General features: G+C 42.1%; 1 long non-coding RNA gene across 1 annotated transcript in view; it reads right to left on the bottom strand.

The window, feature by feature from the left end:
- The window catches only part of LOC132531745 (uncharacterized), a 33,062-nt gene extending 9,326 nt beyond the window's left edge, over nucleotides 1-23,736 (bottom strand). Inside the window, exon 1 of the long non-coding RNA XR_009544205.1 lies at nucleotides 23,520-23,736. This is a non-coding gene — a long non-coding RNA (uncharacterized LOC132531745). The remainder of the gene's footprint in view (nucleotides 1-23,519) is intronic.
- Nucleotides 23,737-26,441: the final 2,705 nt, after the last annotated feature.

The following is a 26,441-nucleotide window of genomic DNA, read 5'->3' as shown; positions in this document are numbered from 1 at the left end:
TAATTCCCCTCCCATGTGACAACTCTTTACATATCTAAAGATATAGCCCTGTCTCCCAGAAGTTTCTCTTCCTTGAGTGAACATCCCAGCTCCTTTAACTTTTTCCTGGATAATAGCTCTTAGTTTCCTAATCCCACAAGCAGCCTGGTCCTCCCTCTGCAGAAGGGAATTCCTTTTATGTTGCCTAGGAGGCAACCCATTTACCATTTTGTCCATCTCCCTTATATTGGTCAGGAATAGAAATCCAATTCAAATCAAAGTAAGACTAATAACAAATAAGGGAAAGGGGTTGACAATTTATTGACTCACAAAGCTGACAATTCCAGGAACTAGATCTTTGCCTTCAGGCATGGCTGGATCCAGGGAATCAATGTTATCAGGACTCATCTCTTAATTCTGTTTTCTTCTGTGTTGCCTTCATTCTCAAACACAAACTTTCAATGCAGTAGGTCATAATGACTCAAGGCTAACATTCCCCCAGTTCTACACCCTCAGTGGAGTGGCTGCATTTCTCCCCATGATTGCAACAAAAGTCCCAGCCCTGGGTCTTATTGGCTGCTTGTGTTTCCTAGAAGCCAGAGGATAAGATGGATCCCTCAGAACCACACAGACAGAGAGTGGGGAAGGGAGACTCCCCAAAGGAAAATCTCATTGCTATTATCAGAAAAAGCAGAATAAAGAAGAGAGCATAGGCAAAACATTCTCTGACATAAATTGTACCAATGTTTTCTTAGGTCAGCCTCCCAAGGCAATAGAAATAAAAACAAAAATAAACAAATGGAACCTAATCAAACTTACAAGCTTTTGCACAGCAGAGGAAATCATTTTTTTAAAAAAATGAAAAGACAACTACAGACTGGGAGAAAATATTTGCAAATGATGCACCTGAAAAGGGCTTAATCTCCAAAACAGACAAACAGCTCATACAACTCAACAACAACAACAAAAACGACCCAATCAAAAAATGGGCAGAAGACCTTAATAGACATTTCTCCAAAGAAGACATACAGATGGCCAGTAGGCACACGAAAAGATGCTCGACATTGCTAATTGTTAGAGAAATGCAAATCAAAACTACAATGAGGTACCACTTCACACCAGTCAGAATGGCCAACATTAAAGAGTCTACAAATAACAAATGCTAGAGAGGGTATGGGGAAAAGGGAACCCTCCTACCCAGTTGGTGGGAATGTAAGTTGGTGCAGCCACCATGGAAAACAGTATGGAAGTCCCTCAGAAAACTAAAAATAGAATTACCATATGATCCAGCAATCCCACTCCGGGGCATATATCCAGACAAAACTATGATTCAAAAAGATACATGCACCCCTATGGTCATAGCAGCACTATTCACAATAGCCAAGACATGGAAACAACCTAAATGTCCATTGACAGAAGAATGGATAAATAAGATGTGGTACATGTATACAACGGAATACTACTCAGCCATAAAAAAGAACTAAATAATGCCATTTGCAACAACATGGGTGGACCTAGAGATTATCATACTAAGTGAAGTAAGTCAGACAGAGAAAGACAAATACCATATGATATCACTTATATGTGGAATCTAAAATATGGGAAAATGAACCTATCTACAAAACAGAAAGAGACTCACAGACATAGAGAACAGACTTGTGGTCGCCAAGCGGGGCAGGGGAAGGGAGAGGGATGGACTGGGAGTTTGGGGTTAGTAGATGCAAACTACTACATTTAGAATGGATAAACAACAAGGTTCTACTGTATAGCACAGGGAACTATATCCAATTTCCTGGGATAAACCAAACCATAATGGAAAAGAATATAAAAACAATGTATATATGTGTATAACTGAGTCTTTGCTGTACAGCAGAAATTAGCACACCATTGTAAATCAACTATACTTCGAAAAAAAAAAAAGGAAAGAAAAAGGGGAGTAAATGATGGGTACAAAAATACCAGTGAAAACAGATATCCACTCCATCATTTTTACCCTCTCAGCTACATGGATTTCACTATCTTATCTTTCCATCCTCCAGAGTGTTCAGCACAGTGGGAGCTAAAAATTGCTTGCTGAATGTACAAATCATGCTCAGAGAAGAAGGCCAGCTCTTTGCAAAAAAAGGAAATTGCCCCAGCAGGAGGCAAGTTACTCAACAAATATTTATTGATACTTACTCTGTGCTCAGGGACTGCTCTAGATGAACAAGCAAAACAGACAGAGCTCTTGCCCCCAAGGACCTTACCTTCCAGTGGGGGGTGGAATGGGAGACAATAATGATCATAAGCAAATGCACAAACAAATAGACAAAATGCAGGTGATATGAAATTCTGACACATGCTACAACATACATGAACCTTGAAGAAATTACGCCAAGTGAAATAAGCCAGACACAAAAGAACAAACACTGTGTGATTCTACTTATATGTGGTCACTAGAGCAGTCAAATTCATAGAAACAGAAAGGAGAATGGTGGGTAGCAGGGGTTGGGGGAGGGGTGAATGGGGAGTTAGTGTCTAATGGGTACAGAGTTCCAGATGGGGAAGATGAAAAAGTTCTGGAGAGGGACGGTGGTGATGGTTTGACAGCAAAGTGAATGTACTTATTGCCACCGAACGGTACACTTTAAAATTGTTAAAATGGTAAATTTCCCATTAGGTACATTTTACCACACTTTTTTTAAAAAAGGCGGGTGATAATAAACAAAAGCAAGAAAAGGGAAATAGGAAATGCCCTGGAGAAGAAAATGTTATTTTATATGAAGGGTCAGGAAAGCTCTTTCTGATGGGCTGGACATTGAAGTAGAGTCCTGAATGAGGCAGGGGGTGGCCCACTCACTATGCGGGATGGGGGGTCAGGGGAGAATGTGCAATGGCCCTGAGGCAGAAGTTATGGGCTTGGTAAGAACAGTGAGGAGGCGACTGCAGCTGCGACCCTGAGAACAGGGGAGAATAGCCAGGGCTGAGATCCAGGGGTATCTGGGGCCAGATCTCACAGGGCCTTAATGGCCACAATAAGAGCTTTGGGTTTTACTTTAAGGAGCTGGGAAGCCATAGAAAGAATAGCATAATATTACTACCCTCTCCCCTTTTGAAAAAAATTTCAAACATATGTAAAAGTAGGGGAAGTAGGATAATATATACTAGTGAAATCGAGCAGGACCCTGTGGGGCTCCTGGGCACGGAAACCTTTCTGTCCCCTGTTTCTTATTTGTTGGGAACAGATTCCAGACTCCATGACCTTCACTGAGTCCCAAAGGGCAGATTCAAACAGTTGCTAATCAGGGAAGGGAGGGGATGCAGAGACAAGCGGGGAGCAGCCGAGAAATAATAGTGTAGCCTTGGGTCAGGGTCCTGGTTCACTTCAAGGGATACACATAACAATATCTTTTGAGCTCTTTACAGAACTAAAACCCTCAACAAATGGAAGGTGTTAGCATTCTTCATTCCAGGGAAGACCACCTGAGGCCAGATTAAAGGAGTGCAGGCCCTGCACACACCGTAATCTTATCAGCAACCCTGCCCTTGAACTAGAGCTATTAAACTCCTCACCAAAGCATCCCGGGTTAGGACACACAGATTTTCCAGGGCATGAGACTGCTGTGTCCCCTTTTGCCTGGCAAAGCAATAGAGCCATTCTTTTCTACTCCACCCAAAACTCTGTCTCCAAGATTTGATTCGGCCGGCACTGGTGAATCAAATCACAGAGGCAGAGTTTTTGGTATCACTACCACCTGGATTTAATAATTATTAACATTTTGCCATGTTTGCTTCATCCTTTTTTTTCTTTTGCTGAGTTTTTGAAAGCAAATTTTCAGACATTGTGACATTTCATCCTAATTAAATATGCATCTCTAGAAAATGAAGACATTTCCTACATAACCGTAAGTCTGTTCCTAACAAAATTAATGATTCTTTCATATCTGTATTCAAATCTCACCAATTGTCCCCAAGTTGGTTTAACTCGAGATCAGACATTGCATTTGCTAGTGTGTTTCCTAAAATTTTTAAAACTAGGACAGTCTCTCACCCCATTCCCCTTTTTATCATGCTTTGACTATCAAGGAGGTTAGGGCAGTGCCCTATGGAATGTCCACATTCTGATATTGTGACTTACATGTTTAAAGGCCCCCTCTTGCTTCTGTGTCAATAACAGACTATAAAGGGACAAGGGTGGAAGCCAAGAGACCAGTTGGGGGATGTCACTGCAGTAAGAACAAACTCTAGGCTCAGAAGGATAACAGTACAAGAATGGAAGCAATTGGGGGAAAGAGTTGTCAATATGTTAGGAGGGTGAAAAGCTGATAGAGGGATCCAGTCTGTCTTATCAGGGTAGCAGAAGCCAACTCTTAAGAGATTGATGATACCATGAGAAGCAAGCCCATTCACCCTGTAGAAACCCAGAAAGGCTCAGTAACTAGGGGCACCAGGTAATGCAGAAGGCTAAAGCAAGAGGCTCAGTGGATAATGACACTTAAGGGTTTCCTCCAAAAAATACTCTCCCTGCTCTATTCCCTTCAGTGTGGCCCACCAGTTGATAACCCTCTCTATGAATACAGAACTTCCATAAAACTTTTCAGTGACTTACTCTTTAACAAAGATAGACAAAGATTTCCAGTAAGTTGAAGAAAGCCGCCAACATTAAAGACAGAATAAAACAAACAGAAAATAAGAGCTTGGAGGAAACAAGGACAATGCAGAGAGCAGAATGAAACGAAAAGTCCCCTCCATACTTAATACCTTCAGAAGAGTAAGAGAAGATCCTGTGAATGTATAAAAAGAACATGACGCTATAAAGACAACAAAGAACAAGACAGAGCATTGAGAAATCAAAAGTATGGTAGCTAGAATAAAAACAATTTAAATAGAAGGACTGGAAGTTATAGTCTAGGAAATTCCTCCAAAAATAAATTAAAAAGAAAAAGGCAGAAAATAGAAAAAAATCCGATTAAGGGATCAGTCCAAGAGGTCTAAAAACCAATGAACTGGATCTTCAGAAAGAAAGAACAGAGAAAGTGGAGAAAGGAAATTATGAAAGAAATATCACAAAGAAATTTCTCAGAACTAAAGGACATGAATGTTCAAATTGAAAGGGTCCACTGAGTGCCTGGCATAATGACTAGAAATTAGGCCTCACCAAGGTACATCATATGGAAATTGCAGAACACTAGGAACAAAGAGAAGAACATAAACACTTCTAGAAAAGACAAAATAGAGTGCATACAAAGAACTGAGTATCCAAAAGGTATCAGACCTCTAACAATCCGTATGCTTTAAAATATTGAGGAAAAAAATGATTTCCAGTCTAGAATTCTACACCTTGCAAAACTATCATTCAAGAGTGGTGATAGATTAAAGACATTTTCAGATATACCAAATTTCAAAATTTTACCTCCCATGTACCCTTTCTCAGGAAGCTACTAGAGCATGTGCTCCAGCAAAATGAGGAAGTAAGTCAGAGAAGTAGACATGGGATCTGGGAAAAAGAGATCCAACACAGAAAAGAAGTTAAGTGGATTTCTCCTTTTTCCTAGGAGAAAGGACATCCTAGGATAAGAGCTGAGCCCAAGCCCAGAGGGAATACCTCACATTGGAGCAGGAGGCTGAAGGGCTCTGGGAGGGGCTCCAGTACAACAATGGCACGTGTGGTCGGGGGGTGGCGGGGAGAGACACTGATACACTCTCTGTTTAACTATGTAGAAAATTATCTGAGAAAGGCTGTTGAAGGTCAAAGAAATTATGCAAATGAAAAAAAGAATGAAATAGTTATTAAGTCCAGGTAAAAACAAAAGCTGCCTGAGAAAGGAAATAGGAACTGTCACATAGCATACTACTTGACTGAGCAGAGAATAGTATTTACTCAGTCACAATAATGCAGACATTGAATATTGATTTAACTGATAATTATGCTATAACTCTATTAGGATGACTTGGGGAGGATAAATAACTGCAGAGAGGGTAAATAAGAAAGGTACAGTCTTATCTGCTCTAACAAAAAATTAATGGGCAATGCTTAAAATTACAAATTAAGAATATTAAGAAATGGAAGTTTAAGCAATTAGAACAAGTTACAGCGCACAGACCAAATCTGTTTTTGTAAATAAATCTGTTTTTGTGCATAAATCTGTTTTTGTAAATATAGTCATATTGGGACATATCTCTACCCACTCATTTACCTATATTTCCTACGCTGCTTTCTAGCTACAAGGAGAGTGGAGTAGCTGCAACAAAGACTGTATGGTCCACAAAGGTGAAAACATTTACTACGTAGCCCTTTACAGAAAAGCTTTGTCCTTTTACAGAAAAGTAAACTGCTGATTTCGAATAACGGAGATAAATACATAAAGAAGTAGCCAAAGGGGTTAAGGGGTTGTCCTGGGATACGGTCTTCTTGCGATGTCTCCAAATACTAGTTGACTAGTTGACTTTTAAAATTATGTACATTACTGCTTTCGATAAAAATAAAAAAATTGTTTTTGTTTTTGTTTTTATTTTTAAAATTGTTTTTAAAGAGTTGTCCTGATGCCCCTGGAGGGACAGAGAGGGAGACACTGGGCTGACATCAGTGTTCACGCCTGAGCCTTGCCCTGCTGTCTGCTGTTCTTTGCCCGCTGTCCATCTAAATGGGGTTGAGTGAGTCAGAGCTGCCTGGCCAGAGTGTCACAGGAACTGGACACAGGACCATAGATATCAGACTTGGGAAGAACCACTTTGGGTCAGCCTCCTGCCTCAAGCCATTATGAGCATTGTCGATATAATCAGTGAGTGGCAGTGTAGTGGCACAGTGGTCTAAGCAGCTAAGAGCTCTACTGTTAGACTGCCTAGCGTCATAAAACGCAGGCTCTCCTCTAATTAGCTATGACGGGGTAAGTCATTTAATTTCCCTATGCCTCAGTTTTGTCATTGATTAATGGGGCTAATAATGCCTCCTTATAGTGTTGTGGTGAACTTAGTTCAACTAATACATGTTATGCCGAAAGCTCGGTGTCTCTACAGTCATGCCAAATCAAATCTCAGAGACAGACTTTTGGGTAAAGTAGAAAAGAATAGGGACTTCCCTGGTGGTCCAGTGGTTAAGACTCCACGTTTCCAATGCAGGGGGCCCAGGTTCAATCCCTCGTCAGGGAACTGGATCCCGCATGCCACAACTAAAAGATGCTGCATGCCGCAACTGATACCTGGCGTAGCCAAATAAATAGATAAATACTAAAAAAAAAAAAGAATAGCTTTATTGCTTTGCCAGGCAAAGGGGGACACAGTTGGCTCGTGTCCCTTAAAAACTATGTGTTTCAACACGGGGTGGGGGGTGGGATTTGATGAGGAGTTTTATAGCAAACAATTCAAGGGTGGGGCTGCTGATAAGATTAGCCTGCACTCCTTTAATCTGGTCTCAGGTAATCTGATGAGTTTCTGTGGTTCCTTTAACCTGGCCTCAGGTGGTCTTCTTGAAGAGCTTCTCTTGTTCCTTTAATCTGGAATGAAGAATGCTGACATCTTCCATTTGTTGGGGGTTTTAGTTCTATAAAGAGCTCAAAGGTATTGTTATGTGTATCCCCTGAGCCCTGTCCCAAGGCTGCACTATTGTTTCTTGGGTGCTCCTTCCTTGTCTCTGCATCCCCTCCCTTCCCAGATTAGCAACTGTTTGAATCTGCCCTTTAGAACTCAGGGAAGGCCATGGAGGTTGGAGGCTGTTCCCTACAAACAAGAAATGGGGGACATGGAAAAGCTTCCATGCCCAGGAGCCCCACAGGGTCCTGCTCGGTTTCACGTGTAATACGTATAAGCCTAATGAATACCGGCCATTAGTATTCCCATTTTCCCAAGTGACATAAGTGAAGTCCAGAGAGGGAGAGTGGCACGCACAATGTCACACAGCAGATCAGAGGCAGAGCTAAGACTAGTGCTTGGGACTCTTGTCTCAGTGCAACACTCTCTCCTTGTACCACTCTAAGTTGCTTACATAGACAGAAAGCATTTCTGGAAAGATACACAAGAAATGAACAACCGTGGTTACCCATGGGCAGGTGGAGACTGGGAGGATGGAGGACAGAGTGGAAGGGAGACTTTATTTTCACTTGAAAATCTTCAAACCATGTGACTGTATTATTAACACAAAACTAGGAAACAAATGGATTAATTAAATAAATGAGCTTAATAATACCTTTCTCATGGTGGAGATCAAATAAGATAACAGAAGCAGAAGTCTTTCCTACACGAAAATGAGAGCCAGATGTATAGGGCTCTTACTAGTAATCACAGCACTTTTTAGTAAAGGCAAACCTTGCTGTGGATTTGTAGAATGAACTGTAGGAAAGGGCATACATTTCAGGGTGTCCATTAGCCAGGGTCTCCTCTTTGGACAGAACAGGTTTCCTTGGCCACAGGGGAAGCCATCTTGGAGTGCAATGGAAATTTCCACCTTGGCACCTTGCAAATGAAAGGCTTCTCCCCACCCCCACCACTGGCTCTCTGACACCCAGCACTTAGCATCTAGGCACCCAGTTGGACAACTCTTCTGGAAAACGTGATTAAGTCTGCAGAAACTGGGGCTTTTATTGGGGATGACAGTGAGGGCCACAGTTTGTTTTTCAAGGGAGGGAACCAAGTCCCAGAAATAGCTGAGCCCGAGCTGGCAGTCAGCTGGCAGAGAGCAGGAGGCTCCAGGGCAACGCTCCCAGGCCATGTTGACTTTGGACGGGCTGCCTGAGCATTGTAAACAAATGCAGAAATGATTTCCTACCCTGGCAAAAGTCTTGTTTGGACAAGGGGTCCCCCCCCCTTCCTTCTTTAAAAGGCAGTTTTATCATTTGTTTGCAAAAATGCTCAATCCCCTCTTTCTTTTCTTGTTCCCTCTGTGGCTCTGGTCTCCCCCAGAGCCAGATGAAAAATCTTTGTGTTTCTTTAATGTTAACCAAACCTCCACTCCTTTTTTAAACTGTTCCAGGTCTGTTGGACAAATACTCCCCAACAACAGGACTCACAAGGGTCTGTTAAAGATTCTGTTAGCCAGAGTGACTTAAAAATTTTTTTTTCTCCTTGTTTATTACATTTTAAACTCCTAGTACAATAAAATCTGAACACAAGGATTGGGAAAGCCGTAAAAATTAAATTCATAATGTCTTGGCCTGAACAAGCAAATGCTCCATCTAGACACTGATGTAAGAGATTTGGTCTCACCCACCCTCCCGAGATGTCCGACTAGGAAATAAATGGGTTGCCTACAGGAAGAAAGCATAGGACAGAGCTGTGAGCACTGTTGGGTAGCTGAGAGGCTGGGCAATGGGCTGCACACTCTGAAAACCAGCCAGAATACGGAGCAGTACAGAAAGGAATACTGTATTCTTGACCACCCAGGGACGAGGGCAACCACAGACCAGATGAGGAGCCTGATATGCTAACCTACATACTCGCCTGTCACCCAGCTCCAAAAGGAGAAGAAGAAAGGAGGAAGAAACAGAAGAGTGAGGGGCAGGAGTGAGGGATGGCAAAAGAGAAGGAGAGAGAGAGAAAGGGGACAGGAGGCTGGGCTCATGAAAGGAAGAGGGGGCAACGGCTCTCAGGCATGGTGGAAAAAGAGCCCTCAAGCTGGATGAGGAAGGAGAGTTTAATGAAGGAATGATGGACAAAGTGTAGGCAAGAATTGAGGGAAACCAAAGGGGAATGTGCTGCACCCCAGAGTCTGCAACAGCAGGGAAGCTGTTCCCAGGCCCCGGCTGGAAGGGTCTCCTCCAAAGACATCGCAGTAACATTATCATTCATTCTATCGTCAGGAAATCTCTCTATTTGAAGACATGATAAAAACAATCAAAAGATGAATTCAAATTAAGATCTTACAAACTGCATCATTTTGCTGTACATCTGAAACTAACACAACATTGTAAATCAACTGTACTTCAATAAAAATGTTTTTTAAAATGCAAAAAAAAGAAAAAACAACTTACGTAGAAGGAAATGAGGTATAAAAAGACTGGTGGTGGCCATTACATCTATTTAAAGATATAGGGCTTCCCTGGTGGCGCAGTGGTTGGGGGTCCGCCTGCCGATGCAGGGGACACGGGTTTGTGCCCCCGTCCGGGAGGATCCCGCATCCCGCGGAGCGGCTGGGCCCGTGAGCCATGGCCGCTGAGCCTGCGTGTCCGGAGCCTGTGCTCCGCAACGGGAGAGGCCGCGGCAGTGAGAGGCCTGCGTACCGCAAAAAATAAAAAAATAAAATTAAAAAAAATAAAGATATAAGTAAGCTTTTATAGCTGTAATGATTGTATTTACCAGGAAAATAATACTATGGGTATAGTTATTGTGAACAACAAAAAAAGGCCTACAAAATATTGTTGTTGTTGATGATAAGTTATGGGGGGAAAGAATCTCAAAATTGTCATTTAAAAAGAAGATGGGAGAGAATAGGAGGAAAAGAGATTGGTGTTTGTTTGTTTGTATTTTGGTGAAATAGACATAAATAAAATTTTCCATTTTAACCATTTTAAAATGTACCATTCTGGGGCATTAAGTACATTCGCATTGTTGTGCAACCGTCACCACCATCCATCTCCACAACTTTTTCATCTTCCCAGCTGTAACTTTGTACCGAATAAACACTAACTCCCCATCCCTCTTCCTCCAGCCCCTGGCAATCACCCACCTGCTTTCTGTCTCTATGTACTTGACTGTTTTAGGAATCTTGTATAAGAGGAAACATACAGTATGTGTCCTTTTGTGACTGGTTTCTTTCATTTCGCAAAATGTCTTCTAGGTTTGTCCATGTTGTACCATGTGTCAGAATTGCCTTCATTTTTAAGGCTGAATAATATTCGAATCCCACATTTTTATGTCCATTCACCTGTTGATGGACACACAGGCTGCTTCCACTTTTTGGCTATCGTGAATAATGCTGCTATGAACATGGGTGTATGAGTGTGTTAGAGTTTCTGCTTTCACTTCTATACTCAGAAGTGAGATTGCTGGGTCGTATGGTAATTCTTTGTTTAATTTTTTGAGGAACTGCCATACAGCTTTCCAAAGCAGCTGCAAGGAATAGTCTTTAAATCACCAATGTTCTTATTTTTCTTAGGAGAGAATAAACGATATGGTTTCTTCTCTGAAGACAATAAATTGAAAAATATTGGTTAAACACAGTATTTAAAATTACAAAGGTAACCACCAGGAGAACAGAAAACAGTCTGATTACCTTCCAAATTGCCAGAAAGCAACAAACAAAAAACAGACCACACAGAACCATAAAAGCAGAGAACACAAAATATGACAGAAGTAGACGAAACCGATCTGTTGCAGGGATGAATAAAACTAATATAAGCTCACTGTTTAAAAAAAAATGAATGACAGTTGTATGTTATCAACGAGAGATACACCTAAAACAAAAAAACCCAGGAAGGTTGGTATTAATGGAGAAACAAACATATTGTATGTAAATACAAACAAAAAGTAGGCAAGAATTCTGTTAAGAGTAACAGGCTGAATTCAAGCTAAGGAACGCTACAACAAATAACAGCATTGAAAAACGTAAAGTAAAAACATAACAATTATAAGGATTAATTTACAGAGTATAATACTGAAATAAGTACAGAAATAAAAGTGTAATAAGGTGCTTATTACAAATCAGACAGACAAAAAACATAAAAGACAGACATAAAAGTGTAATAAGGTGCTTATTACAAATCAGACAGACAAAAAATGAGTTGTGATTCAGAGATTTTGAATAATATTTTTAATAAGATTGATGAGAGATAGTTAACTAGCAGGTTAGACAGCTAAATATATATACGTATGTATATATCCTGAATATAGAGACCATATCTCATTTTCAAGCCCTCATGAGACTTTCACAAAATCTGATAGTACAACAGGCCATAAAGAAAATGATTTACAAAAAAACAAAGAAAACAAATAGAATCAGTCATATTTTCTGACTATAGTGCATCAAAACTGACCAATGAATAATAAAAAATAGAATAAAAATTAGAAAACAGTCTTCTAAATGCCTTCTGAGTCAAAGAGGAAATCAAAAACAGTAACTGCAGAAAATTCTGAAAACAAAGAAAACACATGTAAAAAAATCCATGACCTTGAAAACATGCTAAGTGACAGAAGCCAGACACAAAAGGCCTCCATGTTGTATGATTCCATTTACATGAAGTGCCCAGAACAGACAAATCCATAGAGACAGAAAGCAGATGAGTGGTTGCCATGTGCTGGGTGGAGAGGGGGTGGTGAGTACCTGGTATGAGATGTGGGGTTTCCTTCTGAGGTGATGAAAATGTTCTGGAACGAGGTAGTGGTGATGATTAAACAACACTGAAAATGCACTAAATGCCACTGAATTATACACATTAAAAATGGTTTAAATGATACATTTTAAGTTAATATGTATTTAATCACAATGAAAAAAAAATCTATGAAAAGAGAGATGTATGTTTCCATTAATGAATAGACTGGATTCACAGACCAAACTGAGGACAATCAGAAAATCTGGGCAGAATATGAAAAACATCTGATTGGAGGATTGAAGATCTAATAAGGTGATGAAAACTTAGAGGGTCAAAATCCAGAAAAAGAAAACCTAGAGAGGTAAGCTCAGGGTTTAGTGTTGCCTTTCCCCAGTGGGCATCAGATGAGTCCAGAAAAGGCATTTGAGAGGTTGAGAAGCGAGCAGAGTATTTGTCAGCCTTTGGGGCAAGGGATAATATCAGAGTCTCTTCTGACACCAACTGGTGCCCCGAGATGCAACTCTGATAATGACCCCCTGGAGTTGGCAGTGAACTCTACAGGTGTAAGGGAATGGCCAGTTCCCACAAAGACTGTGCCTCACTTCAGACACAAGCCACACCTGTTGTGGGGTTGTCCCCAGGCCACCTGCACTTCTGACCAACTGGCTACAAATTTGAGGGTTCCCATGATTCCCTCAGGTCCAATATTTCACTAGAATGACTCACAGAACTCAGGAAGGCACAATACTTATGACTGCAGTTTTATTATAAAGGAGCTGCCAAATGAAGACAGAGACATAGGGTGAGGTTTGGGAAGTCCCCGAACATAATGCTCTATGCACTCTGCCCCTAGAATCAGGGCATATCACTCTCCGGGTGCGCGGATGTGCTCAACCACCAGGAAGCTCCATGGAGCTCAGTGTCTCAGTTTTTGTTGGGGTGTCATTACACAGGCAAGCTTGATTAAATCACTGGCCACGTGACTGAACTCAATCTCCAGGCCCCATCCCCTCCCTGGAGGTTGAGAGGTCAGGCTAATATCACAGTCCCAATCAGTCCCTGACATGAGGCTATCTACAGGCTCACCCTGAGTCATCTCATTAGCATAAACTCAGTTGTGATCCAACAGCTCATGAATTACAAAGACATTCTGATCCCTTGGGAAATTCCAAGGGTTTTAGAAGCTCTGTGCCAGGAATGCTGGACAAAGACCAGACAAATTCTTTCTTATAAACACAGGCCACCCCCCACCCCTTCACCCCACTCTGCCCCATCTTTGGTTATGGTTCCCATATAACAAAACAATCAACCCTACCTAAGCATCTACATTTGGTGTAACATTTATACAACATATACAGCAACATTCCAACATGAATATGCCTAACGTAAGGAAGAGCCAGTGCAGGATAGGGATAGGAGGCTTTTAACTCAATTTCCCAACACACTTGGCCATCGATATCATTATTATACTCTTACAAACAATACCGATGTTACATTATTATCACACTACAGTAGATGTAACCTGAAAAATAAGAGTAAAAAGATATTGGCACATTACTAGAGTCCCCTTCAGTTACTAACAATTAGTCTAGTTCATTGTCATATCATATGACCAAAACGTGTCCCAGGGCAAGGTCACTCGGGTTTGCAGGTTTCTGTATGATCATGTCAAAAGCAGGAGTGGCCCCAGAAATACATGGCGTCACACTTTCAGGTATCTGGTATAAGCTAAGAGACAATATCATCTCTTGTTATTGAAACCAAGCAGGACCCTGTGGGCCTCCCGGGTACAAATCCTTTCTGTGTCCCCCATTTCTTGTTTGTAGGAAATAGGCTTCATTCAGCCTCCATGACCTTCCCTGAGTTCCAAAGGGCAGATTCAAACAGTTGCTCATCAGGAAGTGAGGGAATGCAGAAACAAGGGAGAAGCAGTCAAGAAATAATAGTGCAGCCTTGGGGCAGGGTCCTGGCTCCTCCTCAAGGAATATACATAAAAATATCTTTGAGTTCTTCTGCAGCAACTAAGGCCCCCACCCAGGTGGAGCGTAATAACTTCAGGCTGGGCCCAAGATTCCTGGAACACCGTCCTGTTACCTCACAACCAACCCATCAGAAGAAAGTCACACACCCTGCAGCCCTCATCCTAAATTTTGCTTATAACACTTCTCCCCCAAAACCTTCAGGAATTTCGGGTTTTTTGAGCATGAGCCACCCATTGTCCTTGCTTGTCCCTGCAATAAACCTTTCTCGGCTCCAAACGCCAACATTTCAGTTCGTTTGGCCTCACTGTGCATCGGGCACATGAACTCGTGTTCAAGAACATTGTCTTTGTTCCAGTTCTTTTACAGTACCCTGAACATCTGCATCTACAGCTGGGTATGCAAAGCCCAAACCAGAGTAAGTGTTTGTTCTTGTCAGGACCCGTTTGTAGACTCCCAGTGCTACCAGTATCAGTCCCGTTTGCCTTCCCCGCAAGGAATCTTCCCCACGTGAAATCGAGAAGGACCCTGTGAGGCTCCTGGGCATGGAAGCCTTTCTGTCTCCCATTTCTTGTTTGTAGGGAACAGATTTTAGACTCCAGACTCCATGATCTTCCCTGGGTTCCAAAGGGCAGATTTGAACAGTTGCTAGTCGGGGAAGGGAGGGGATGCAGAGACAAGGGAGGAGCAGCCAAGAAACGACCTGAGTGAAGATTAAAGGAACCAGAGAAGCTCATCAAGATTAGGAGACCACCTGAGATGAGATTAAAGGAGTGCAGGCCCTGCACACACCCTAATCTTACCACAACCCCACCCTTGAACTATTGCTATAAAACTCCTCACCAAAACCTCCAGGGTTGGGACACACAGTTTTGAAAGGCAGGAGCTTGCTGTGGCCCCCTTTGCCTGGCAAAGCAATAAAGCTATCCTTTTCTACTTCACCTAACACTCTGTCTCCAAGATTTAACTCGGCACTGGGGCACAGAGGCCAAGTTTTCGACATCACATAGGTATCTGCAGTCTCTGCCTCTCTTTTTGGTAGATAGAACAGTTCTTACAGGCATCTCGTGCCTCAGAGGATGCAAGAGGAATATACCTAAATTCAGCCCATATCTGCATTTTTGCAGCTCCCATATCCATTTATTTCATGGACCTAGGTGGCCACCTCAAGTGAGCACACCAGGATATCTACGTGCTAGCTCCAATGACCTTCTGATCATGAAACTGTGTGTTCTTAGATTCTGTATTTGTCTGTTTGGCATCCATTAGTCACAGGGCCAAACTAACAGCCAAAGTGGTTTAAATCTCCCCTGTGATCCAGAGTCCATACCCTGAATCACCTCTTTATCTCACTCTCACACACCAAACCAATATTTCCCCTGCCCTAAACCATCCCAGGGTCAGATACCAGACTACTAGAGACAGCCCCCATGCTCCAAAGCTTATTGGAACTTTTCAAACTAGCCAGTCCTAAGCTATTTATGTTGGCCTGCCTTGCATTTCCCACAGAAACCCCAATAAAAGTTGTGACCTATGCCTTCCCTTTGCTCCTTTCTGTCTCCTGATCAACACTAGTGTATGGCATAACAAGCCCCCTCCTCTCAGGAACTGTAAGTGATAAAAATCTCCTTTCAATGGCATTGATCTCTAAGTGTCATCACTCGGTCACCTTTATAAATGACAACCCAGGCACAAATAAGATGGGCATCAGTATGTCCTATTTTAATGCAAATTCCCAAGATGACTTCCATATGGGTATCTCTTTCACAGGCCTGTTTTCCTTTGTCCTTCTGCCTAACCATAAGGCTGGGCCATTGACCACTGCCTACAAGTCAGTAAAAGCCCAAACATGGAGGCAAACAACATGCAATTCAGACCACTGAGCCACTTTGTTTTTACCCTTTTCAATCAGAGTAGCAGGCTTCCAAACAAGATGCTGTCTACTCATCTTGAAACTTCCATTCATAAACCAAGAAGCTATTTGTTGGTCAATAGAGAGCTGTTCACAGGGCACTGTCCATGTTCCAACAGATCATCAGATGATTCCAAAGCCAGTCCTGGGGCAAGAGTCTACCTGCTTGAGAATGTACTAAGTAACTCTTTGTATCCCCTCAAAACTTCATCAAAGAACTAAACCATAAAAAAGGACAAAATAAAAATTCTAAATATGAAAAATACCATAACTGGCAAATAAACACTTAATGTGTGGAATTAATGGCAGATTAGACAAACCTGAGGAGAGAATTAAGGTACCTAAAAAATAGAACTGAAGAAATATCCAGATTGCATGAAGAGTCAAAAATAAATAAACTATAGAAGTGAAAGCAAGCAATACATTAAAAAGGCCTAACATATGTATAATGGAGTCCCATATGTAAAAGAGAGAGAAATGATGCAGAAACAATACTGGAAGAGATAATGGCTGAGAATTTTCCAAAACTGATTAAAGATATCAAGTCACAGATGCAAGAATTACTACCAACTCCCAAAGAGGATTTAAAAAAGAAAAACACACCTAGAAAAATCATAAACTCAAGCACAAAGAAAATCTTAGAAGAGAGAACAGACAGCTTTCCTTCAAAGAAGGAAAAATTATGACATATAAGATCTTAACAAAACAATGAAGTCTAAAATACAATGTGATAATACCATCAGAGTACTAAAATATTACACCCAGCAGAAACACTCTTCAAGATTGAAGATGAAATAAAAACATTTTCAGATAAATAAAAATCAAGAGAATTCATCACAGATCTGATTCAAAGTAAACATTAAAGTGTTTTCATCAGGCAGATGGAAAAGGTATCAGATGGAAGTACAGAGATGCAGGAAGAAATGAAGAACAACAAAACAAACAGATATATAGAAAAATCTAATTGACTACCAATTGCCAAAAGCAATAATAATGTCTTGTGAGGTTTGAAATACATATGGAACTAAAATGCATTTTAAAAAAATCACATATAAGTTGGGAAAGATGATAAATGGAGTTAAAGTGTTCTAAATTTCCTACATTATCTGGGAAGAAGGTAAAACTACCTAGTAATATTAGACTTTGATAAATCAGAGGTTTATTTATAATCACTGGGGTAACCACTAATAGAATAATTTAAAAATATATAATTTTCAAGTTAATAGAAGATAGAAATAGAATGATAAAAGCATATCAATCCTAACATAGACAAATAAACCAATAAACAGAATCCAATTCATACTTATTCACTTACATAATTTATAGAAAAAGTAACACTGCAGTACATCGGGGAAAGGAAACTATTTTAATATATGGTCTTGGGCTATTGGATGTCCATACGGAAGAAAGAATTTTGGTCCCTATCTTACATTACACATGAAAAATAATTCCAACAGACTGCAGATCCAAATACGAACTTTTAAAAACAAAAGAGCTTTTAGAAGAAAACATAAAAGAACATCTTCACAACCTTGAGTATGCAAAGATTTGTTAAATAGGACCAAAATACTAGGCTAACTATATAAGGAAAATGATAAATTGGACTGTATTAAGAGTAAAAGTATTTGCTAGTTGAAAGAGAATAAAATGGCAAACTACAGTGTGCAAGAAGATATTTTCAATAACAGAGGATGTATTCATATGGCCAGAATATATTTAAAATCCCTACAAATCGATAAGAAAATGGCACTTCACAATAAATTACATTCCAACAGCCAATAAACACAGAAAAGCTATTCAACTTCATTAGTCACGACAGAAATATAAATTAAAATCATCAGATATTCCACACTACCTCCAGAATTGACTAAAAAAAAATGGGAAAAAAACCCCCAGGTAATATCAAGTGTTGACAAAGATGTAGAACAAACAGAACTCTCAGTAACCACTGGTAAGAGTGTAAATTAATGTATGGGAAAAGTGTTTGGCAGTATCTAGTAAAGCTGAAAATAAGAATACTTAATGAACCCAGCAATTCTTAGGTGTATATCCAACAGAGATTTTAATGTTCATCCAAAAGACAGAATGTTCCTAGAAACATATTCATAATAACCTCAAATTAGAAACTAGCCAAAAGCCCATTAACAGTAGTATAGATGAATAGAACATAGTATTTCTATACAGCAAAGAATTTCTATACAGCAATAAAAATTAACAAACATGTAATAATATTATTATGGACTAAATTGTGTTCCTCTCAAATTCATATTTTGAAACCCTAACCTTCAAAGTAACTTATTTGGACACAGGGACTTTAAGGAGGTAATTAAGGTTAAATGAGGTCAGAAAGGTGGGGCCCTAATCCAATAGGACTTGTGTCCTTATAAGAGAAAGAAACTCCAAGGATGCACATGAACTGAGAAAAGGCCCCATGAGGACACAGGGAGAAAGCATTCATCTACAAGACAAAGAGAGAGGCATCAGGAGAAATCAAAACTGCCAAACCTTGATCTTGGACTTCCAGATTCCAGAACTGTGAGACAATAAATTTCTGTTGTTTAAGGCACCCAATCTGGCAGCCCTAGCAGACTAATACAGTATGAATATACCACATTTTGTTTTGCCATTTATCAGTTGGTGGCATTTGGGTTATTTCCATTTGGGGGCAATTATGACTAATGCTGCTATGAACATTCGTGTACAAGTTTTTGTGTGAACATATGTTTCCATTTCTCTTGGGTACATTTAGAAGTGGAGTGCTGGGTCATATGGTAACTCTAAGTTTCAACGAATTATATTTTTTAAAGTATAAAGGAATCCATAAAGAGCAGAAATTAATGCAACAAAAAACAAACTTACAATAAATGATTGATCAAAGTCAAAAGACCATTCTGTGAAAATATTAGTAAAATATAAAAGTCACTAGGAAAATTGATAAACAAAAAAAAGAAGGCATGAATTACCAATATTAGTAACGAAAAAGGACATTGTTACAGATCCTATAGACATTATAAAGTTACAACTTGATGTCTTCAAATAAATTAAAATTTTAAGGGAGTTGAGAAAGTTCTCAGAAAACTACAACTTACAAGAACCAACAAAAGAAGGAACAGAAAATCTGAATAATACTATATATATTAAAGAAATTTAATTTACAATTTAAATCTTCCAACAAAGAAAACTCCATTCCCAGATGGCTTCACTGGCAAATTCTAATAAATATTTAAGAAAGAAAAATACCACAATTACACATACACTTCTGAGAATAGAAAAGAGGAAACATACCCAAACTCAAATTCTGAGGCCAGCATAACCTTGTTACTAAAATCTAACAAGGATAATAAATGAAAGGAAAGGTATAAGTCAATCTCACTAATGAACACACCTTAAACAAAATAACAGCAAAATGAATTCAACAATATATATGGAAGATAATATATCCTGAAAGTCTGTGTTATTCCAAGAATGCAAGGTTGGTATAAATTTGAAAATTAATGATTAAAACTTACCATGTGGACAGGATAAAGAAGAGTCATATAACCATATGATAGATTTTCAATATAAAAAGTAATAAAACTCAAAATCTATTGATGGCCATCCATCACTGCTCAGACTCTGATGCACATCCCTTATCTAATCCAATTTCCCACCCTTCCTACTTCCTCCATTCTTCCACTCTGACGCTGGAACTCGTGGCTCACCCTCAGCAAAATGCCCTAAATCCTGGACTTCTTCTCCAAACATTCATTTCCCCTTCCTGCTTGCACTAAAATCTGGTTCTGCCTGGGGACATGGCTTTTCTTGCAACCCTCTCATGTAGCAGCTGATTATTCCCCTACACAGGCCCAGAGGTAGGGTGGGGGTCTTCCCTGCTCTTCTTTACCTTTTCTAGACTAATTATCCTTCCTTTTTTCTACAAACTCCTTTTCCCTTGAAGTTTGTGTCCTTAGACTACACCACCACTGTTCCTATTGAAGTCTTTCCCAGCCTCCTGGCTACTCTGCCTCACTCCTTGAAGATTTAGGGCCTGGCTCTCAGCCTCTTCAACCAACATCCATCAAACACCCATACAACATCTTAGCTTTTCGGGTTCCACATTACTTACCTACTGTCGTGTAACAAAATGACCACAAAACTTCAAACAATGAGCACTTATTATCTCAGACGGTTTCTCTGGGTCAAGAATTCAGAAGCACCTTAGACCAGTGATTCTGGCTCAGAGTCTCTGAGGATGTGCAGTCTGTCTGCTGGAGCTGCCACAGTCATCGGAAGGCTTAACTGGAGCAGGAAACCTGGCTCCCAAGGTGGCTCACAAACGTGCCTGGCAAGTTAGCATGGGTTGGTCCACACCACATGGGTACCATGGGTGGCTGGCTTCTCCCAAGAGAGAGGGGAGCAGAAGCCACAAGTCTTTCGCAAGGTAACCTTGGAAGTCATACACAGTCATTAGTTACACAGATCAGCTCTATTGAATGTGAGAGGGACTACACAAGGGGTGTGAATACCACCAGGTGAGAATCCCTAGGGAGCAGGTGAGAGTCAGGTAATCCAGCTTCCTGATTTCTTCACCTCCAACTGTCTTGTCCTCTATGCAACCTCCTCCTCCCACTGCCATGGTCATGCCCTTGACTGTCATCAACACTTTCACTACATTTTAAATTAGTTTCCAGCATCCCACTCTTTGGCCATTCCTTCCAATCTTTCCAGCTTGCTTATTCTTGTACCCTGACTCAAATTCTCCAACCCCAGGGAGACTCCCCAACACTTTCATTGCCCATCACTTTGCTCATCTCATTTTCTTCATTATCCCTTTTGATTCCACAGTCCATCACTTTACTCCTTGCCCCTCTCTTCCTCATCTTATTGTCCTGAAAAATGGTAGAAGCTAATTCCCTGCACCTCACACTCACGCCTGAGCACCCAGATGTGGCTGGAGGAAAACACAGTTGCACCCACTAATCTCTCTTTAAATTCATGACCACAAACTTCAAGTGGGTCATCCGCACTAATCCTCATAAATTCACCTCTCCGCTTTCAGAGATAACTACTTCATTTCTTCTCACCTTTTAATAAACCTCCCATACCTGTCCCCACTCTACTCTCAGCTTCTCAGCTGACAACCTCACTCATTTCCTTGAGATAAAAGAAGCAACCTAGGGAAATATCTCATCTTCCTGCCACCAAACAGCCTACCTGCCTCTGTACCTATGTCCTCTCTCCATGGTATAAAGGATGGACCATCCCATCACTAGTGCACTGGATCCCATTCCCTCTTCCAGAAAATGGGATCTCTGGCAGAGTGATGTCAGCTCACCCTCGTTAGGTACTTGACTCGGGGGCAGAGATACAAAGTCAGGGAAGGAACTTATGGCAGGTGTGTGCTTTTTAGTCAACCAAAACGCTGCGAAGACCAGAGCAGGCAGGTAGAGAGAAGCAGAGGAAAGAGAATAACCTGAGTTCCTGGCTTTCTGCACTCTTTCCACGTCTCGTGAAGCCTGACTGGCTGCAATTCTGGGAGATACCCCTGAGTCCTCACAGCAAAATACTTGTTACATAAGTTAGCTTGAGTGGATCCTTGTTTTTACAACTAAAAGAGCCCATTTATTTATCCTATTTGGATATAGAAAGATGTCCAGAAGGGTGTTCCAATAAAAGTTAACAGTAGTTCTCTCTCTGGGAAGTTGGATTTCAGAGAATTTTAAATTGTTTCTTCTTTATACCTTCTTGAATTATTTGAATCATTTCAAATGAGCATAGGACTTCCCTGGTGGCGCAGTGGTTGAGAGTCCGCCTGCCGATTCAGGGGACACGGGTTTGTGCGCCAGTCTGGGAAGATCCCACATGCCGCGGAGCGGCTGGTCCCGTGAGCCATGGCTGCTGAGCCTGCGGGTCCGGAGCCTGTGCTCCGCAACGGGAGAGGCCACAACAGTGAGAGGCCCGCGTACCGCAAAAAAAAAAAAAAAAAAAGATTCCGCCTGCCAATGCAGGGGACACGGGTTCGAGTGCTGGTCTGGGAAGATCCCACATGCCGCGGAGCAACTAAGCCCGCGCGCCACAGCTGCTGAGCCCATGCTCTAGAGCCCATAAGCCACAAATACTGAGCCCGCGTGCCACAACTACCGAAGCCCATGTGCCTAGAGCCCGTGCTCCGCAACAAGAGAAGCCACCGCAATGAGAAGCCCGCGCAGTGCAACAAAGAGTAGCCCCAGCTCGCCACAACTAGAGAAAGCCCGCACACAGCAACGAAGACCCAACACAGCCATAAATAAATAAATTAAATAAGCACATACCAGCTTCCTTCCTCTCCTTACCAGTCCAATTCATCAACATCTCCTCTCAATCTCAAATGGCTCAAATTGATCCAGCTCGCTCTCCATTATCCACACTAGCCAAATCTCCATTCTCTCTCTCTCTCTCTCTCTCTCCCCCTCCCTCTCTCCCTCTCTCCCTCTCTCCCTCTCTCTCTCTCCCCACCCCCCACCTGGCTGACTGCAGAGTCCCTTCACTCATCCCTCTGTTCCTTGCAAACCTGCACGCCACGTCCCACAGAGCAGCCAGCTGGATCTTGTTGCCATATCAACCCAGCCATGCTACTTCCTTGCTTAAAACCCTTCAATGGCTTCCCATTGCACCTGGAATAAAACTCAAGCCTAAGTCTCCTCACCTGTAGAGTAAGTTCTTAGAAAGGTCGAACACAGTACTCCCTGAACAGCCCAGTATGGAGCCTGGTCCCTAGCAGGTACACACAGAGTAGGTGCTCTTGTCCCAGGCCGCCCAGCCACTCTCAGGAGCTCTTTTAAGTTGGAAAGTTCTTAGAAACAGGTCCATTTCTACTCTGCAGCTTCGTCTTTAGTCATTTTCCCCTTGCTCCCTGAGCTCCTCCCACACTGGCTTCTGACAGAATCAGACCACACCCAAAACCCCCTTCTACCTCCACACCTTTGCTCCTTCTTGCTGCTATAATATCCCACACAACTCCTCATGTGGCTGGTTCCTCACCCCACAGTTTTCAGTGTTTCAAAGTCACCTCCTTCCAGGTGCCTTCCCCGACCACCCCAAGGCGTAGCCTCCACTACACCCTCCTGTACCCAACATGGCAGCCTGTATTTCCTTTGTGGCTTGTACCACAACCTGTCATTGATCTCTCCCACCAGAACTCCCCACTGGTTTTATTTGCCTCTTTTTATTGTTTATTTGGCTGTGCCGGGTCTTAGCTGCAGCATGAGGGATCTTTAGTTGCGGCATGCAGGATCTAGTTCCCTGACCAGGGATCAAACCCGGGCCCCCTGCACTGGGAGCATGGAGTCTTAACCACTGGACCACCAGGGAAGTCCCTTATTTGCCTCTTTATTTATCCAGTGCTTGGGGCTGTGCCTGGTACAGATAAGGTCTTCTGGTGTTAAGGGAATGGATTTTAACATAAAGCCTTACCTGGTATGCCCAGGTGGAAGCCATCACTGGGTCCCTTGAATTCTCACACTTCATCTCCACTTTCTTAGGACACATCTTGCTTCGTCTTTTGTATTGGAACTACATGTACAGAGAGGCAGAGTAGTATGGTCGTTAGACCAGACCTCTGTTCAAATACCAGCCCTGCTTTCTCCCAGCCCCAGAACAGTACCTGGCACAGAGAAAACAACATAAGGAATCAGTATTGCTCTGCTTTGCATTATCCCGCATCAGGAGCTGATTCAAAGTTCCTTGAAGGTAAGATCACACATATGATTTAGTCTTTGAAAACTTCCACAATCGCTAGCTCAGGACACGTGGTAGGTGCGCAACAGATAATAAATTATAAGAGCTGAATTTTATTATGAGTTTATATGTACTGGGTTCTAAACTATTCTAAATACTTTGCATGTATCAGCTCATTTAATCCTCACCATAAGTACAACTACTATTTCCATTTCACAGATTTCACCAAGTCCTAGGGAATTAAAAACTTGGCCCAGGTTCACTCAGTAAGTGGGGTATCTAGGATTTGAACACAGGACTCAGTCAGCCAAGCCTTAACCACAAGATATGGTGTAGACCAACTAGTTAGAACAGACTTATGAGACTAGAGGCAACAATCTAGATGTTTAACAAAGGAGCTGTTTAAATAAACTGTGCTAGGATTGTATGTAGCCATTAAAATGCTGACAGACATCTATATTTATAACACCAAAAGCCATTCAGAACATAACTTAGAAAAGCAAGCTAGAAAACAGTACAATAAACCCGCACATGAATATTTACAGCAGCCTGTTTATAACTGCCAAAAGCCTGGAGGCAACCAAGATGTCCTTCCAGAGGTGAATGGATAAACAGTGGTACGTTCATACAATGGAGTATTATTCAGCGATAAAAAGAAATGAGCTATTAATCTACGAAAAGACATGGAGGAAGCTTAAAAGGATATTGTTAAGTGAAAGAAGCCAGCCTGGAAAGGCTACTTATTGTGTGACTCCAGCCATAAGGCGTTCTGGAAAATGCAAAACTAGAGAAACCGTAAAAAGATCAGTGGCCGCCAGGGGTCTCAGGGGGAGGGATGAATTGGCAGAGCACAGGGGATTTTTAGGGTAGTAAAACTATTCTGTATGCTACTGTAGCGGTGGACACAGGACGCGTTATGCATTTATCAAAACTTTGAACTTTACAGCACAAAGAGTGAACCTTAATTAAGCTACGGGCTTTAGTTAATAATAGTGTATCAGTGTTGGTCCATCAATTGTAACAAAAGTACCACCCCAAAGCAAGATGTTACTAATAGTGGAAAACTGTGAGGGTGGGAACGAGGGGATAGAGGGACCCTGCACTCTGTCCTCAATTTGCTGTAAACCTAAAACTGCTCCCAAACCTAAAGTCTGTTACTTTAAAAACAAACTATAGCAGCACGATCCCTTTTATGTCAATATACAACCGTGTGCTTTTGTGCATAGAACTGTCTGCAAGGACATAACCAAAATTAATCGCAGTTGTCTCAGAGTGGTAGGATGAATGGAGAGCTTTCTCCTAGTTCTACTTGTCCTTTTTTTTTTAAAAAAAACAAAAGCGTGCGTTAATTTCTTATAAAGAAGTAAAGTGAGGCAGGGGGGGCCCAGTGCGCCCTGGAGCCAGCTCTGCCCAGCGCTGGCGCCGCCGAGAACTCAGCTCCCGCTCGGCGCCCGCGGGGACCAGCGCCCTGCTCGGCATCTGCTCCGCCCACCGCGTCCCATGCCTTTTCAGTTTTGTGTCCCGGCGGTGAGGGAAGAGAAGACAGAATTCCTCCGGTGCAATTGCGTCTGCACACTCGGCTGGCGCAGAAGCCGGGAGGGCGTCGGGCAGGGGCACCGCGGGGCTGGACCGGGGCCGCAGACGCCCGGCACAGCTCCGGGAGCCCGGCCGCCACCCCGCCTGGCCTTCTGGGGGCTGGAATGTTCCCGCGGCCGAGTGTACTTTGTTCTAGGGATGGGGGAGGGTGGAGCGGGGTCAGGGCTCCAGGACTCTGGAGCTCCTGGGACTTGGAGGGCGGCCAGCTTTCCGTTCCCAGGGTGCCTTCCGGGGTGGAGTGGGGAGGGCAGGGAGAGGAGTTGTCTAGTTCCCAGGCTGGGCAGCTGCGGGGCACCGGGCGGAACCCCTGGGTTCCAGTGCCAGCCCTGCCACGACTAGCTGCATGCTCCTGGCGTCCTGTCTCTTCACCTCTCTGGGCCTCAATTTCCTCATCTACAGAATAGGGATAAGAAAAATGATAATGGCATATAGTTATTGCCACTGTGGTAAAGCCCTCTGCAAGCGCTTTTTCCTCATAATAACCCTTTGAGGTAGGTGCTGTTACTATAATAACGTAATTATCCTATTAGTATTCTAAAGTATCAGTATTCATAAGTATTCTATTAGTAGAAGAATATTCCCTCACTGCCAGGCCCTTTGGACAGCACAGATGCTCTGGCTGTAGAAAGCCTGGCCCAGCCTCCTTCCAGGTAGTGAAATGTGCACAATTATTATTTTCACTTGAAAGATGAGGAAAGAGAAGCTCAGAGAGGTTAAGTAACTTGTCCAAGGGCACACAGCCCCTAAGTGGCCATCCTGGATGCAAACTCAGGCATTCAGGCCGAGACCCTCCACTCTTAACCTCTACAGATACTGCAACCCTACTGCCAGTCTTCAGGGAACCCTTAAAATCTGTTTATTTGGACATATTGCAATCCATGCAACAATTCTGAGGAAGTATTGCTACTAATAATAATTAACTCTAAGTAACGATAGCTATCACCAATTGAGGGCTGTGAGTCTCAGAACACCCTATGAGGTAAGTACTACTATTATTATTCCTATTTTAGGCATGAAAGAATTGAGGCACCGGGAGGTCTCTCTGGTGCTAGGATATGGAAC

This window comes from Lagenorhynchus albirostris, chromosome 1, assembly GCF_949774975.1.
Source record: "Lagenorhynchus albirostris chromosome 1, mLagAlb1.1, whole genome shotgun sequence".
NCBI classification, from domain to species: Eukaryota; Metazoa; Chordata; class Mammalia; order Artiodactyla; family Delphinidae; genus Lagenorhynchus; species Lagenorhynchus albirostris.
Note: the sequence above shows the minus strand (reverse complement) of the source record. Positions and strands in the feature narration are given on the sequence as shown.